Source organism: Enhydra lutris, unplaced genomic scaffold (genome assembly GCF_002288905.1).
Source record: "Enhydra lutris kenyoni isolate GAN:26980312 unplaced genomic scaffold, ASM228890v2 scaffoldscaffold21, whole genome shotgun sequence".
In the NCBI taxonomy this organism is placed as follows: Eukaryota; Metazoa; Chordata; class Mammalia; order Carnivora; family Mustelidae; genus Enhydra; species Enhydra lutris.
In genome coordinates, this window is record NW_019154105.1 from 44,231,217 (window position 1) to 44,247,813 (window position 16,597).

Genomic DNA, 16,597 nt, shown 5'->3' on the forward strand with positions numbered 1-16,597 from the left:
TTAATTCCATACCAACATATAGATGGTTCTTTTACTTCTATAAGAGAGGTCCCAAAAGTGAGAGTGGCTAAAATATATTAATAATTTAAATTTTAATAGATATGCCAGATTAATTTTCAAAAAGATTTAAACAATGCACATTTCCTCCATAAAAATCTAAGAATTCACATTTCCCTATGTTCTGTATTGTATATTCTCAATATCTTTAATTGTCTGCTAATCTATTATATGAATATATTTCACTTTAAAAACTAGAATATTTTCTTCATGACATCATTGAATTTTTCTTTCTCTGAAATTCCTGCTTTATTTTTTCTCCAGTTTTTATTTTTAGCAGTTTGCATTTTGTTTTTTATTCTAAGACTTTTGAGGAAATAGACTGAAAATCGTATTTTTCCAGAAATTGTATTTTAGTTTTATTTATTCCATTTGTTGTCACAGATTTTGTATATATCTGACCAAATCTCAATATAGTCTTCAATGAATTTTTCTATCTCGCTTATATCACCTTCTTTTCTTTTTTTTTTTTTAAGATTTTATTTATTTATTTGACAGACAGAGATTACAAGTAGGCAGAGAGGCAGGCAGAGAGAGAGGAGGAAGCAGGCTCCCTACTGAGCAGAGAGCCCGATGCAGGGCTCCATCCCAGGACCCTGAGATCATGACCTGAGCCAAAGGCAGAGGCTTTAACCCACTGAGCCACCCAGGCGCCCCACCTTCTTTTCTTTTTTATTTGAAGTAAGTTGAAAGAAATTAGAATTGTTAACCCAGATAAAAAAATATGTCAAGGTCACTAATAGTTTGTAAATTATGACAATCAAGTTACTTTCATAAATTACACATCTTACATATATTATTTCATGTAGCTTTCATAAGAACTTTAAAAAGGATAATTTCTTTTTCCTCTGTGTTATAACATGAGGGAATGAAGGGATGGCTAAATAAAGGAATGGAATGAGCATCCGGACCTGTATGATCCTAAAGCACATGCATTAAACTGCAACCATTTTTTCCCCCAAGAGCATTAAACTGATCTCAGATATCTAGGTTCTCACCAAATGGCTTGGGGTCAGAAACAAAGTAGCAGCTATATAAATAATTAGCACAACAGTAAGTACTGATTTCCCTTTCTAGGTGCCAAACCCTAGGCAAGTAACTTAACCTCTATGGCAGAATATTAAATTGGAATGTTAAAATGAAACTTACCAAAGCACCATATGTCAAAATGTAGTTTTGGATCATGGAGTACATTTTCAAAGGGGCTATTCAAAGATGGACCAGCAGAGTTTATAGATGGGTTAATCCATCAAGAAGATATAATACTTAAAAATGCACAGGCATGTAGCAAAGTCCCCAAATACACAGAGCGAAATGACAGGAATGAAGAAAGAGACAGTTCAATAGTAATAGTTGGAGATGACAATGCCTCATTTTTAAAATTTAAATTCAATAGTCAACATAGAGTACATCATTAGTTTTTGATGTAGTGTTCAATGATTCATTTGTTGTGTATAACACCCAATGCTCATCATATCATGTACCTCAATACCTCATTTTTAATAAGGAATTATACTATGGAGAATATCAACAAACGACTAGAAAACTCCAAGGAGACCAGAAAGCAATTACAGCTAATAGATATCCATAGAATATCTGCAGAACACTCTACCTCAAAATAGAAAAACACTTTTTTCTCTGAAGTGCACATGGCACATTCTCCAGCATAGTCCCTGGAGGATGTTTTTATGGCTAGGCCATAGGAAAAAATCCTTAATAACTTTAAAAGGAATAAAACCATATAAAATATATGGGCAATCAATAAGAGAAAAATTGGGAAAATCACAAATACATGGAAATTATATAACACAATCCTAAATGACCAATGCATCAAAGAAGGAATCACCAAAGAAATCAGAAAATACCTTGAGACAAATGAAAATGGAAACACGACCTAATAAACCTTAGGAAATGCAGTGAATGGAAGTCTTTGAGAGGAATTTATATCTGCAAGTATTTGTATTAAAAAGGAATATCTCAAATAATAATTCTACCATAAGACACTGGGAAAAAAGAGGAAAAAATAAAATCTAAAGCAAATGGAAGGAAGAAAATAATATGAGTTGGAATAAAAATGGAGAAAATAGAATTCAGAAGAGTGAGAGAAAAATCAATGGAAATGAAAATTTTTCTTTGTAAAGATCAAAAAATTGACAAAACTTTAGGTAGACAGACTTAGAAAAAAGAGAACACTAAAATCAGAAGTTAAAGAGTGACATTACTACCCACCTTAGAGAAATCAAAATCAATTTTAGGGAATATTATAAGGAACTGTATGCCAAAAAATGAGATAACCTACAAGAAATGGACCGATTCCTAGAAAGGCATAAACTACTTTTCTGAAGAAAAGATGGACTCTCAGTTACAAAGGGAGAAAAACACTTTATTGATGTTATAAAGTAAAAACCTGGTGGAAATAGAAAGATGAGAAGAAAATCTATACATAGATGTGGGTACTAGTAAACAGTAAAGGAGAATAAGACAAAGTTATATCAAATCAGATAGATACTCAGGACATCCAACCTCATTAGCTGGGGAAGCCCCGTGGAGAGAGCCAGGCTGGAGTCCTGAAGGAGAGGCCTGGACAAATGGAACATCCTCCCTTCAGGTGAGACTCCCAAATGACCATCCCCGTAAGAGCCATATTTATAGGGCAAATGATGGGGTCTGAATTTAAACATGTGTTCACCTATGCACAATTTGGAACAAGTTGCATTCCTGTACTATCATTTCTTTACATCTTTAAGGAGGCTAGATGTGGTTATCTCTCCCCTCATGAATTCTATGGTGGGGGCGGGCGCAGCCCACCCTGGAGCCAATGGGGTTGCAAGGCAAATTTTTTAGCTCTTTGCATACAGACCAGAAGGGCCAGGTCTGACCTGGAGGCCCCGCTAATATCCACTAACCAGGCTCCCAAGGTTGCTCACACAGCCCCAGTCTCACAAACAATGTACTTTAGTCTACTTGCCTACATGCAGTCTGGGTGGTAGGTTATTCAGGACAAATCACAGAAAGCTCCATCCATACAACTAGCAAAAATCAATTTATGAGGAAATAGAAAATGTGAATAGAACTGTAATGAGTAAGAACATTGGTAATTTTTAAAACTTTTTGTAAAATATTCTAGGCCCAGTTGGTTTCATTGGTGAATTCTACCAATTTTTAAAGAACATTTAATATGAACTCAGCAAAATTTCAAAAAATATAGAAGAGGAGAGAACACGTCTAAAATCATTCTGTAAGATCAGTACTACTCTGATACCAAAACAGGACCAAAAAAAAAAAAAATCACAAAAAAGAAAATTACTTACCAATATCCTTATTAACATGTATGCATAAATCCTGAGCAAAATAGTAGCAAATCAAATTCAGCAACATATAAAGCAATTGTACTTTGTAACAAAGTGGGGTTTATCCCCAGAATGCAAGGTTTTTTATCATCTGAAAATCAATTAATGTAATGTAGTATATTAACAGAATAAAGCAACACATGAGCATTTCCATAGAAACAGAAAAAAGCACTTGACAAAATACGATGCTGTTTATGATTAAAACATGCAACAAAATTGGAATAAAAGGAAACTTCCAACCAGATAAAAGGCATATATTAAAAAAAACAAAAACAAAACAAAACAAAAAAACAACCCACAGTAAGCATTATACATACTGATGAAAGTCTGTGTGCTTACCCCCAAGATCATGAACAAGGCAAGGTCAACTGCTTTTGCAACTTCTGTTTAACATTGTGCTGAGATTCCAGCAAGGGCAATTCAGATAAATGAATGAATGAATGAATCCATCCATCCATCCATCCATCCATCTCTATATATAGATATACATCCAGGTATGAAAGGAGGAAGGAAAACTATTTCTATTTGCAAATGAGATGAATTTGAATGTAGAAAATCCTTAAGAATGCACAAAAACCTATTTGAATAATAATAAAGGAGTTCTGAAAGGTTGAAGAATGCAAAATCAGTATGCAAAAATTATTTATCTTGTGTACACTAGAAATAAACAAAATCTGAAATTAAGAAATAATTTCCTATAAAATAACATCAAAAAATAAAATGCTTTGGAAAAAATTCAACAAAAAATAAACTATGTACTCTGAAAACTGCAAAACATTGTTAAAAAATGAAAGAAGGCCTAAGTGAATGGAAAGACTTTCCATATTCCTGGATCAGAAGAATTAGTATTATTAAGATAGCAATATTCCTCTAAATGATCTACAGATTCAATGCATTTCTATCAAAATTCCAGTTTCCTTTTCTGTAGAAATTGACAAGCCATTCCTAAAATTCACATGGAAATGAATAGTCAATGCAATCTTTAAAAAGAAGAACAAAGTAGGAGGACTCACACTTCCTGATTTCAAAACTTCTTACAGAGTTACAGCAATTAAGACAGTATGGTACTGGCATAAGTACAGACATATAGATCAATGAAACAGGATTGAGGGGCCAGAAATAAACTCTTATATTTATGGTCAAATGATTTTCAACAAGGGTGCTATGACAATTCAATATGGTAAAAAAATAGTCTTTTCAACACATGGTAGTGGGACAACTGGATATCCATATGCAGGAGAATGAAGTTGGACCCCTTCTTTAAATCATATACAAAAATACCTCAAGATGGATCAAAGACCTAAATATAAGAGCTAAAAATATAAGGCTCTTAAAAAATTATGAGTTTATCTTTGTGACCTGGGGTTAGGCAAACCTTATATATAATACCAAAAACATAAACAACTGAAGAAAAAAATACATAAATTGAACTTTGTCAAAATCAAAACTTTGTGCTACAAACATAAAAAAATAAAAAGACAGCACCTATCAAGGAGTTAAAATATTTGCAAATCATATAACTGATCAAGTATTTATATCCAGAATATATAAATAAAACTACAATACATTTTAAGAAGATATATAACTGAATTTAAAAAAGTGGTTAAAGGATCTGAATAGACATTGCTTCAAAGAAGATATGCAAATGTCCAATAAGCAAATGGAAAGACACTCAACTAGCTAAAAGCGAAATGCAAATCAAAACCACATGGGGTACTACTTCACATTCACTAGGGTGACTATAGTAAAGACAGATAATAAGTGCTGACTAGAATATAGAGAAATAAAAATTTTGATCATGGCTGATCAGAAAGTGAAACAACATAGATCCTTTAGGAAACACCTTGGCAATTCCTCAAAATACTAAACATAGAGTTATAACATGACCCCACAACTCAACTTCTATGTATGTTCTTGGGAGAAGGGAAAACCTGTCCATACAAAAACTTTTATACCGATGTTCATAGCGGCATTATTCATCATAGGCAAAATGTGGAAATTGCCTAAATCTCTAATTATCTGATGAATGGATAAAGAAAATGTGGTGTGTCCATACAATGAAATATTATTTGACAATGAAAAAGAATGGAGTATTTAAATATCCTATCACATGGATAAACCTTGAAAACAGATTAAATGAAAGAAATGAGTTACCAATGACAATATAGTGCATGTTTTAGTTAAATGAAATATCCCGAATAAGGAAATCTATAGAGTCAAAAGTAGATTAATTGTTGCATAGGACTAGGACAATGAGGAGGAATGGGGAATGAATACCAATGTGTACATTATTTCTTTTGGGCAATGAAATGTCTTGAAATTTAATGTGGTGATGGTTGCACAAGTCTATGACTATACTAAAAATTATTGAAGTGTATACTTAAAAAAATAGGAGATATTCAAAAACCCTGTTAAATTGTTTATTAACTACTAAACCACATTGAGAGTATTTAAAAAAAAAAAAAAATTCAGAGCCAGAGGTTGGGGAACTTCTCTTTGGTCATGAGTCCCAGCCCTCTCAATTGCAAGGCAGTAACTTCAAGGTGACTATTCTGAAGTCTTATTAACATATATCTTCAGGACTTTAGACAACACACTGGGCTTGATATCTGCAACAAGTTTGTTGAATCTAAAGGAGGAAAAACTGGCTGGCTAGCCACCCTGATGGTAGAAACAGAGGAGAGTGTTCTGCTTTATTTGGTAATTGAAATCTCCAGAGTTTATTCAGGGAAAAGGATGCGTGAATATCTCCCAGTCTCTGAGGATCAAAGGTTAATCATGAACAGGAAGAAGATGTGATATAGGATAATCACTGGCCTTATGTTAGTGAGCTACTTTATCTGGAGGGGTAAACAGACCCCTGCGGAGGAAACAGAACCCTAGTCAGACTCCTAGGACTGAAAATGAAAGAAGTTATGTCCTATCCGCTCAACCCACAGCATAGATATGTATTGGACCTTGTTTGACAAAGGAAACGTAGAAATGTCCTGAACAATGTGTAAATCACTGGAACACGTATAGACATGCAAATGAAAGTACTTAGTTTGGTCTGCTATGACAGAAATATCATTAAACTCGGTGGCTTATAAACAACAAACATTTGTTTCTCACAGATTCGGAGACTGGGAAGTCCAAGATCATGGTAGCATCCTATCACAGTCCACTTCCTGGTTCATAGCCAGTGCCATCTCCTGTAACCACACATAGTGCAAAGATAGAATAGGTAAGAGAGATTTCCTGGCCTTCTTTTATAAGGACACTAATCCCATTCATAACCGCTCCACCCTCGTGACCTAATCAACTCCCAAAAGTTTTATCTACAAATGCAATTATATTGAACATTAGCTTTTGACATATGAATTTGGGGGACACAAACACTCAGACCATAGCAGATGTATTATCTTAGAACTAGCTGTTACATTCAAGTTGGAAGAGAAGAAAAAGCTGTGCTAAGCAGAGAAATGGAAGAAGCTAACCAAATGTCTCTTATCACATAACCTTTCTGCCAACTATGGGTCCAAACCACAAAAGGGGAGAAGCTTCAACTTTAAATCAACATTAGAGATTCGATAATTACTTGGAACCAGAAATTCTAGTTATTGAATTGATACTGTGTTTTGTGACTTAAAGTCATTGTAGAATTTTCTTAAAGTGACCAGAAAAACTAGTCTGTTTTCACATAGGAGCAGAGAAAATAAAAACAGCCCCACTGAGTGTATTTAAAAGATAGTGGGGGACACAACTGAAGCTCATAATTACATCCTACTAGTCATGGTTCTTCAAATTCTAAAATGAGAATAACAATGGGGTCTCATTCACAGAATGGCTGTGATAAATTTCTCAACTGACTAACAAATGATGAGTACTTTTAATCAATGTTATTATTATCGCTTTGCTACTTTGCTTTTACAATTGTTCACATATCTTCTAGAACAGTGTTGTTGAACCTAATTTCTCCTGTAGATAGGAATGTTCTCTGTATTGTTAAATGAAACTTGTCATCAGCCTCATTCAGCTGTTGAGCACATGAACTGTGGTCAGTGCAACTGAGGCACTTAATTTTTTATTTCATTTTAATTAACTTAAATCTAAGCATAAATAGCTACACATGGCTCGTGGCTACTGTATTGGGCAGCTCAGATCTAGATTTTTTTTAAAAGATTTTATTTATTTATTTGACAGAGATCACAAGTAGGCAGAGAGGCAGACAGAGAGAGAGAGAGAGAGGGAAGCAGGCTCCCTGCTGAGCAGAGAGCCCGACGTGGGGCTCGATCCCAGGACCCTGGGATCATGACCCGAGCCCAAGGCAGAGGCTTAACCCACTGAGCCTCCCAGGTGCCCTCAGATCTAGATGTTTAACAAAGGAAAAAGGTATGGATCAGAAAGGTGGACCATAAATTCAAGCCTAAGTTCAGCCAAAAAGGAAGACCATTCCAAACCAGATTGTTGTTTCCCTAGTGTAGATGGTGATGCTGGAAAAACCTCACAACAAATGAGAGGCAAACAGAATTCTAATTTATACACAGATTGAGCTTGTGGGCAACAAAAATAACAGATACATATATATACACCGAAATTTGCTGATGCTAAATATAGTCTAACTTTTTGACATCTAGTCTGGTTCATTAGTATGGATAGTAACTTGCAAGTGGAATTTAAACTAGCTATTTTCTAATGATATAAATTGTTAAACATTGTATCTTACTAAGAGAAGCCCCACCATCTTATTCTTTATGAATCTTACATACAAAAGATGTGCGTCCATCTGATCAGAACATTCCAGCACAAAGCAGTGAAAGGTTTGGTGCAGTTCCCCTGTACTGTTAGGGGAGGTTACAACCTGGTAAAGAGAAGGACATTTACCTGCCTTTGGTAAGCCTCCTGACCTACTCTGACCTACTCTTTTCTGTAGCCAAGAGGAAAGTTCACTTTAGTAAGCAAGGTAAAAAGCCCTGGAGTTAGAAGGCAGGGTCAGCAGGGTTCCACATGGAAGTCTGCAGACCAGAGTAAAAGACTAGGGCACATTTAACAATATACTCCGGCCATGTCAGATGTGGAAGGAAGTCTTACCTAAATTAGGCAATTATGGCCTTATTCTAACTCAATACAGAGCCAAATAGCTGTGTACAGTGGTATTTACTAGTGCTGTCACATTAAAGATTTATGCCCAACTGTGGCATCTTTGGTATAATGGATATAAGAGCTCTAACTTCATTTTTTTTAAAAGATTTTATTTATTCATTTGACAGAGAGAGAGACACACTGAGAGAGGGAACACAAGCAGCGAGATTGGGAGAAGCAGGCTTCCTGCCGAGCAAAGAGCCCCACGTGGGGATCGATCCCAGGACGCTGGGATCGTGACCTGAGCTGAAGGCAGACATCCAACGACTGAGCCACCCAGGCGCTCCTTGAACTTCATTTTTTATGAGTAATGTTTGAAATTGCTTTTGCTACCCCACCCACCCACCTAACCCCATTCCACTTCCTTGTGCATACCGTTTCTTATACAGAGCTCACACTGCACCCTCTGCTTGGGAATAGGGCAGCTGTAGAGAATTTATAATATTCTAGATGTATTCTAAGCTAGAGACTGCCTACTATATGTTGCCTGAACTTGACCAAATGTTGTGGCCGCAGATCACAGAATCAGGAGTATTCCCAAAACAACGTGCGAGATTAGAACTGCTTAAGAAGGTAAATGGCTGTTATAAATACATATTTGCACAGCTCATCTAGCATTTGTAAAGTGCTTACTACATGTGTGGCACTTTAAATGAATTGTTTCTCATAAATATCTTTATGGAATAAGTGATATTTTAGACCCAATTTACAAGGAAGGAAACCAAGTCTTGCAAAAGACTAAGTAATAACATGTTCAAGGGGACATAATTAATTATTGATAGAGGCCCTGAGCTATTTGTTAAGTATAATGCAATGTGTTCTCTTTGCTATAGAATAGGATTCTCCCTATCAATCAAAGTGAAAGGCGGTGCCATCATCTCCCCAGGGTTGTAGTGACCTACTGATATATGAAAACAGTATGCTGCTCTCCATAAATATAACTTGTATCTAACCTCAATGCTCTTCTCAGCTCCTCTTTTTATTATAACGAATGCAGAGGCAACTGGAGGAGAAGGGATGAATTTGCTAATGTTGCAACTCTGTGAGATCCTTACTGGAACCCAATCAAAGGAGCAGGAAACAACATCCATGAGCATTCAAACCAAACACTCTGACTTCTGGGTCAGTGGGCAAGTAGACTCCAGGAAAGGAATATTCCACAGCTGAGCTAACAGAGACAGATTTCAGGATCCCAGCATCCTAGGTAATATTTTGTTTCCAATATCCCACTTGATAGGAGCTGGCCCCAAACTTCAGATACAGCTACACACATTCTGACAAAGGACAGTGATCAACAAAATGACACATCCAAACATTCTTCAATGTGTCTAGATTTGAGACTAAATAGATTAGAGTTCAGGAATTTACCTTTTACTTTAAGAAAAAAAAATCCCTCATTTCCTCATTGTCCACATTTTTGTCTTTCCTTTGAGTGTCTTTATAACCATTTTTTTTTCAATCATAGAAAACAATCAGATAATTTGGGATCAATAATAGAAATCTGACAGTTTTCCCGGGTGCCCAGTTTGCTCCATATTGAGCTTACCTCAATGAAAGAACTTAAAGACATGATTTTTATTCAGCCTTGTACCCGAGCAAGGCAGAGAACCTGTGAACAACAGAAAGAAGAGTACATTGAACGCAAGTCACAGAACTGCTTTTGGTTCCTGCTCTGTGTTTAATCAGTGAAGTGCCTCTGGCCAAGTCATTTAATCTCTTTGATTTGTGGTACTTTTAGTCCATAAAACAAGAGTATAAAAACTAGGACAATCACTTAAATCTTTTATAACCCCCACTTTCTATGAGTTTAAAATCTTAAGATAAAATGTTCCCTCAATATATGTCCAGAAGTCATGTCTTCACTAAACCAGTAACCTCTTTCAATATATTAGCGCTTCAAAGGCTAGTTGGACAGCAGCGCTTTTATGAGGCTGTATTTAAATGTTTGTCAGGGTTCTTTGCTGTAAACAACAGACTCTATGCTGGCTCCATCAAGCAGACGAGTATATTAGGTTTAAGCAGACAAGTATATCAGGTTAGAATTTCCTGGAGGACTACAGCCAGATGAAGAAGTTACTTCCTCCATGACTGATGCCAAACCACGAAATGAGAGGGCGTTGTTGGAAATGGATAGAAGTAAGGCAAATGGGGGTGCAGATTTCATTAGTCAAAAAATTGACTGCCAGGGCGCCTGGGTGGCTCAGTGGGTTAAAGCCTCTGCCTTCGGCTCACGTCATGATCTCGGGGTCCTGGGATAGAGCCCCGCATTGGGCTCTCTGCTCAGCAGGGAGCCTGCTTCCCTTCCTCTCTCTTTCTGCCTGCCTCTCTGCCTACTTGTGATCTCTGTCTGTCAAATGAATAAAATCTTTAAAAAAAAAAAATTGACTGCCACTGTGTCTATGCACCTAGGATATGGGGACTGGTCCCTGGGGCACTTACACCTCTACCCCTGCTACTGCCATTGCAAGGGATAGAGTCTGCATGGAATGTGTAATCCTTTTCTCATATGGCTCTCCTCCAAATCCATGTCTCTATGGGAGCTCCTAATCGTGAGCAACTTGGTCATGTGCCTGCACCTAGCTGCAGAGAGGCTTACGCTGAGTTTTCTGACTTGTACTTTGGAAAGTCAAGGATCTGTAATGTGAGAAAAAGGACCAAGAGTAAGGAGATGTAAGATATGTTGTTCAGCCACAGTTGAGGACTGTTTTCTATATCTGTGGAAAATAAAAAAAAAAGATATTGCTCTTGACTTCCTCCTCCAGACTGAAGTTTGTTTTCAAAAATGTCATAATAAACATGGAAAACTTTCTTAGATACATTAAATGAAACTCTATCTTTTGAAAGGGATGGCTAAACAAAGTGCAAACTTTTTTTTTCATGATGACATGAGATTTTTAGTATAAATTTAAATATTATGAACATGATTACATAGTATAAGGGAACTGATGTCTCAGTATCTGCGCCCTTAAAGGTACCAGTCATAAAAGAACTGATCGTTTCTAAATCCGATTTCATTTAGTGGATGTTCTTCCATTTATAAATATTGTGGAAGTCATGAAATATCCTAGAATCAGATATATCTAGGTTCAAATTCCAGCAGAAGAACTCTGGGCATTCTAATAACATTTGATGGTTATAAAAGATGATAAATGTTAACATGGTTCATAGATCCTTATGTACTGTAAGTAAAACATTGAGTGAGAGTTGGTGGTGTGACGCCTGCTTTCTTTTCCCTGACTTTTCTCTTAATCTGCCTACTGTTACTTTTAATTTTTCTTTTTTTTTAAAGATTTTTATTTATTTATTTGACAGAGAGAGAGATCACAAGTAGGCAGAGAGAGAGGAGGAAGCAGGCTCCCCGCTGAGCAGAGTCGGATGCAGGGCTCGATCCCAGAACCTTGAGATCATGACCTGAGCGGAAGGCAGAGGATTTAACCCACTGAGCCACCCAGGCGCCCCACTATTACTTTTTCTGATCATGCCTCTCACTCTGTTAGTTCAAACTCTTCCTCTTTGCTGCTTCTACTCTATTGTGAAATCTCCTTTTTAAGAACATTAGGTTAATATCTCTTTAGTCTATTGATTTCTCAGTTCCAGGTTCTGCATCAGTCCTGTGTGTCTTTATGGGGAACGCTATAAAGGAATCCCATGCCCTACCAATCAGCCTGCATTGTGCTTGACTTCTTGATTTCAAACCTTAATTGCTCATCACTCCTGTTTGGAGTTTCTGGAAAAGCTAACTTGCCTCAAAATGCTTTGGAGGTAGATTCTAATGTTTAATTAAACATCTTACCAAGCAAAGGTTAAAGTGAAAAGAACAACAACAAAGAACAATTTTTCTCTACTCATTATCAGGCAAGAAGGGATTTGGAGCTAGAGAAATTTTTGATTCCTAGCCAATTCATTTATTACTTAAGATCCTTAGGCAAGGTAGTTAACATCTTTGAAAGATTTTCCTGATCTGTGAAATGGGAGTTCAGCTGCTGACATGCAGGGTTGCTGTGATGAGAAATGAACCACTTTCCTAGGGCAGCGCCTAGCTAAGAGTTGATGATGCCCCATGAATGCTCGCTGTCCCAGTCATTGCAGTTGGGAGCAAGCCAAGGGAACGCAGTAGTCTCCTGAGAAGTAGACGCTGATTACAAAGAGGTGGGAAAGACACCCCAGAGAAAATATCATCTGCTTCTGCTCAAGGTCAGCCCTGTCAGCTTGCCAGGAGGCAAAGACCTTTAATTTCGTGGTGTCATTTTCTCTTCCTGAAAGTACAGTCTGACATATATTTGCTTTTTAAATTGAAGTGAACTAAAATTAATCTCATTATGGGAATCTGATAGTCCTTAAGGTACTTGGAGACTCCCGAGTGTCACAAAACTAGGATCAAAAACCTGGTAAAATGCCAGCAGGAAAAGCAAAGGCAGCTAAGTGGACGGATTCCTGTGGGGCTGGGGGTGAGGGGGCAGGGCATGCTTATGTATAATTTGACTCCTTTTGACACTTTGTCAAAATATTGTGGCTCAAACAGACATTTAAAGCCTGATTATCTTTGAGAAATCCTTAAAGACCTTCCTTGTTGTTTCTTAGTGGACAGCTTATATATTTGAGAGCCATTTAAATGTTATTTAAATATTCAGTAGAGAGCCGTTATTAAGCATTAATTTGCACACATACTTTGGGCAACCATGGATTCTGGAGCTGTTCCTGGAGCTTGATGTGTACCTGATCAACATTAAAGGACAGGAGATATGAATAAAATATAACCTGGAGTTGCGGTGCTCTCCAGATGAAGTCTGTGCTTTTCCATAAGAACAGGAGTTGAGGTGTAGCCCTCAATAATGTTGAAAGCTGGATATCTATTTATCTGATAAGAACTTCCCGTCCCTGTGTGATAGTTTCTCCTGATGAGGCTCTCTATTTTCCTGCTGATTTGCTGGCTCTTTGATTTTCCATGGATGGTCTGTGGTCTGCTGTGTGTCCTGAATCTCTGGAACTTAAATTTGTGAAATCTTGAGGGTTCTAGAGCTTCCTGGAGAGAAAGACTTTAAGGGTGTCACTTACAACAGACTCTAAAATAGTTATGCAACAATTTTGCTTGAACATGTCTGTAACTCTTGCTCTGAATTGAAGCCTCTGTCTTAAGTTTTGTCATTTTCATTTTCTCAACTTCAAGAGCCATTGTGCCATCTTGATTCCATAGATATGGCTCTTCCCAAAGATGGAAACTAGGTCCTTCTTTTCTGTACTGACCCTGAAGGTTCTATGTGGGTCTTGGCCCTCTTGCCCGTGACATGCTGTCGTACAAGTGTTCCAGATGTCACTTTTTCATTAGGAATAGCACAGTTCACCATATATATCCATTCCTTCTGTTGTAAGTAAAAAAGAACATGGTCCTTCAGGGCAGATTCCTAAGGCTTATTCACTTTTTATTAGTGAAGTGATCCTTGATAAGCCACCCTGAGCCTTAATACAGTCTTCTGTAAAAATTATCTTAATAACACCCACCCTAGAGATTGTGATGATTCAATGGCAGTAATCCATATAAAGCATACGCAACCAAGAAAGAACCTAATGTGGCCTGAATATATGGGAAATAGGGTGAAAGCATCAGGAGATAAAGATCTGTATTGCTTCTTCCCTATTTGAAGATTTGCCCTCCTTGACATGACTGCCTAGTGCTCAATGTAGGCTAGGAACCAGGAAAAGTGCCTTAAAGACTTGCATCTAGGTGTGTATGACATCATATATTATTAACTTCTATATTAATCACCTATGTCTAGGGATGGTATAGAGATAGAGATTTGGAAATATGTTTATCACTGTATATTTATTCTACTTACTATTGGTTGCTCTGACAGTCTGTCTGTGCCCTGTCCCATTGCCTGGAGCTCTTTAATTAAAAGGAGCCTGCCAACCACTAGAGAGCTTTCTTTGACTTGAGATTGTTCTGTTTGTCTAGGGAAAGCTAGAACTGCTGAAGCATTGATAAATGACCTGCCACCTCCTTGGAGCCCTCCCTTCGTGGCTGACTAGAGTTGGTGTACAAATAGCCTAGTTCTCTTGTATGGGTTGTGTAGGATAAACACTGAAGAAGGATCCTCACTGACTCAGAATCGCTCAGTGGGATTACACTCCAGATACCCATCATGGTAACTGAATTCATAACACACTTTATTTCTTATATTCCCTTCCTATCTCAACAACCCACACCATTATTGGTTTTCCTAAGACCACCTTCCAAAGAAATGACTTGCACTCAAGTCCCTTGTTTCAGGGTCTGTTTCTGGGGGAAACTGAACTAACAATGTTGCTATGAGAACACAACATATTGTGAAAAGGTCACAGAGAGTCAGGTCCTGGCACATGGTACATAGCTGTCCTTTTCTTTCTTTCTTTCTTTCTTTCTTTCTTTCTTTCTTTCTTTCTTTCTTCCTTCCTTCCTTCCTTCCTTCCTTCCTTCCTTCCTTCCTTCCTTCCTTCCTTCTTTCTTTCTTTCATTGCTTCATTTTTTGAAGTTAGTGGATCAGTGTATCACTTCACAAATCCACAGGGTTTTAGACAGCAGCCCAGCTGAGAGGCTGACTGTGAGGCACAGCCCTGAGAGCTACAACTGTTGATGAGAAAGGAAGCTTTCTGGTGACCTCACTGTCTCTGCCTACCCACTGTCCATAGCTCAAGAGGTGCAAATGTTGTTATGATTTCCTTTTTTAAAGATTTATTTATTCATTTGAGAGAGAGAAAGAAAGAAAGAGACCATGAGTGGGAGGAGCAGAAGGAAAGAGAGAGAGAATCTTATACAGACTCTGCACTGAGCAAGGAGCCCAATGCAGGGCTTGATCTCACGACCCTGAAATCATGACCTGAGCAGAAACCAAGAGTTGACCCTTAACCTACTAAAACACCCAGGTGTTCTTGATTTTTTTTTTTTTTTTAATAAAGCTCTGTCTCCTCAGAGTTTACTGAGCTTTGTTCCTTTTTCATGCTTTATTATGAATTACATCATGAAGTGGATCTCAACTAGGAATGACTTTGGTCTTAGAAGATGTTTGATAATTTCTGGGGAAATTTTTGACTGTTGCAACTGGGAGAAGATGGTACTGGCACCTAGTGAGTGGAGACCAGAGGTGTTGCTACTAAATCCCCTACAATGCACAAGATAGTCTCATAACAAAGAACTATTTGGCCCCAAATGTCAGTAGTGTTGAGACTGAGAAGTCCTGAATAGGGAAAGAGAATATATCAATCCTAACTATAACCTCTTGGGGAAGGGTGGGAACTATTTTTATTTTTGAAATAAGCCCTATTACATAATGTAAGAGAATATAGCTCTGACAAAGCAATTCAGTCTCTTGGAGCACTGATCCATGGGACTTTATGCAAAGAGGGAAATCTGTATCTGTACCGTCCAGTATGGCAGTAACTAAACCCACTTGGTTATTGAGCATTTGAAACTGAGTAACTGTTTTTTGTAAATCTTTGACTTTTAATTAGCTTAAAAATAAATAGTCACAAATGGCTAGTGAGTACCACGTTTGCCAGTGCAGCAATCACAGACACCTGAGTTCAAATTGTGACTCGATCATTTACTCAGTGGCTATATGACCTCGAGGAAGATATTTGACTTCTCCAAGCTTCTGTTTCATCATCTGTACATTGGAGATAAAATTGGTACAACCCTTGCAATACTACTGTTTAAGGACTAAGGATAAAATCTATACTACAGCATTTGCATATATACATGTTCAATAGATTATTATTAATTTTCTATGGACTATTAGTATACACCTAGCAATGCTTCTTTCTACACCTCAGCCAGCCTTAACAACAGGTATTGGAAACCAGTTAAATTACACACTCCCATCCCAAAGTCCTGAATTCTCAACCCTATTTATGTCTGTCTTTGGGTTTAATTCTAAGTCTATTTGTCTATGTATGTATGAATATATCTATCTACCTATTCACCTAGCTATCTAATCTATCATCTATCATATTTTAATTATAAATTGTCTAGTCTTAACCAATCCACACACAACCATCCCTTCTGTTTTATTTTGATTTTATGTTTGAACCACACT